This window comes from Brassica napus, unplaced genomic scaffold (assembly GCF_020379485.1).
Source record: "Brassica napus cultivar Da-Ae unplaced genomic scaffold, Da-Ae ScsIHWf_566;HRSCAF=848, whole genome shotgun sequence".
Taxonomy (NCBI): domain Eukaryota; kingdom Viridiplantae; phylum Streptophyta; class Magnoliopsida; order Brassicales; family Brassicaceae; genus Brassica; species Brassica napus.
In genome coordinates this window covers 165,951-167,884 of record NW_026016627.1, presented here as the reverse complement: position 1 = coordinate 167,884, position 1,934 = coordinate 165,951, and positions in this window count along the sequence as shown.

Here is a 1,934-nt window from a genome sequence, read left to right as displayed (position 1 = left end):
ACTCCTATGAGATTTATTCAACTTCCTGGTGATTCTCCACCACTTTATGTATCCAAATCAAGCTTCTTACAAAGTGATTCATCCTGGTTTGATTGGAACGACGAAGAAGCTGTGCTATTCCCAAACTGGGAAACTGGAATCACCTGATTTGAAAGTGGGATAACTTCTTCGCCAACTCCTATGAGATTTATTCAACTTCCTGGTGATTCTCCACCACTTTATGTATCCAAATCAAGCTTCTTACAAGTGATTCATCCTGGTTTGATTGGAACGACGAAGAAGCTGTGCTATTCCCAAACTGGGAAACTGGAATCACCTGATTTGAAAGTGGGATAACTTCTTCATGCCAACTCCTATGAGATTTATTCAACTTCCTGGTGATTCTCCACCACTTTATGTATCCAAATCAAGCTTCTTACAAAGTGATTCATCCTGTTTTGATTGGAACGACGAAGAAGCTGTGCTATTCCCAATGGAATCACCTGATTTGAAAGTGGGATAACTTCTTCATCCCAACTCCTATGAGATTATTCAACTTCCTGGTGATTCTCCACCACTTTTGTATCCAAATCAAGCTTCTTCACAAAGTGATTCATCCTGGTTTGATTGGAACGACGAAGAAGCTGTGCTATTCCCAACTGGGAAACTGGAATCACCTGATTTGAAAGTGGGATAACTTCTTCATGCCAACTCCTATGAGATTTATTCAACTTCCTGGTGATTCTCCACCACTTTATGTATCCAAATCAAGCTTCTTACAAGTGATTCATCCTGGTTTGATTGGAACGACGAAGAAGCTGTGCTATTCCCAAACTGGGAAACTGGAATCACCTGATTTGAAAGTGGGATAACTTCTTCATCCCAACTCCTATGAGATTTATTCAACTTCCTGGTGATTCTCCACCACTTTATGTATCCAAATCAAGCTTTTCACAAAGTGATTCATCCTGGTTTGATTGGAACGACGAAGAAGCTGTGCTATTCCCAAACTGGGAAACTGGAATCACCTGATTTGAAAGTGGGATAACTTCTTCTTGCCAACTCCTATGAGATTTATTCAACTTCCTGGTGATTCTCCACCACTTTATGTATCCAAATCAAGCTTCTTACAAAGTGATTCATCCTGGTTTGATTGGAACGACGAAGAATGTGCTATTCCCAAACTGGGAAACTGGAATCACCTGATTTGAAAGTGGGATAACTTCTTCATGCCAACTCCTATGAGATTTATTCAACTTCCTGGTGATTCTCCCCACCACTTTATGTATCCAAATCAAGCTTCTCACAAAGTGATTCATCCTGGTTTGATTGGAACGACGAAGAAGCTGTGCTATTCCAAACTGGGAAACTGGAATCACCTGATTTGAAAGTGGGATAACTTCTTCATGCCAACTCCTATGAGATTTATTCAACTTCCTGGTGATTCTCCACCACTTTATGTATCCAAATCAAGCTTCTTACAAAGTGATTCATCCTGGTTTGATTGGAACGACGAAGAAGCTGTGCTATTCCCAAACTGGGAAACTGGAATCACCTGATTTGAAAGTGGGATAACTTCTTCATGCCAACTCCTATGAGATTTATTCAACTTCCTGGTGATTCTCCACCACTTTATGTATCCAAATCAAGCTTCTTACAAAGTGATTCATCCTGGTTTGATTGGAACGACGAAGAAGCTGTGCTATTCCCAAACTGGGAAACTGGAATCACCTGATTTGAAAGTGGGATAACTTCTTCATCCCAACTCCTATGAGATTTATTCAACTTCCTGGTGATTCTCCACCACTTTATGTATCCAAATCAAGCTTCTTACAAAGTGATTCATCCTGGTTTGATTGGAACGACGAAGAAGCTGTGCTATTCCCAAACTGGGAAACTGGAATCACCTGATTTGAAAGTGGGATAACTTCTTCATCCCAACTCCTATGAGATTT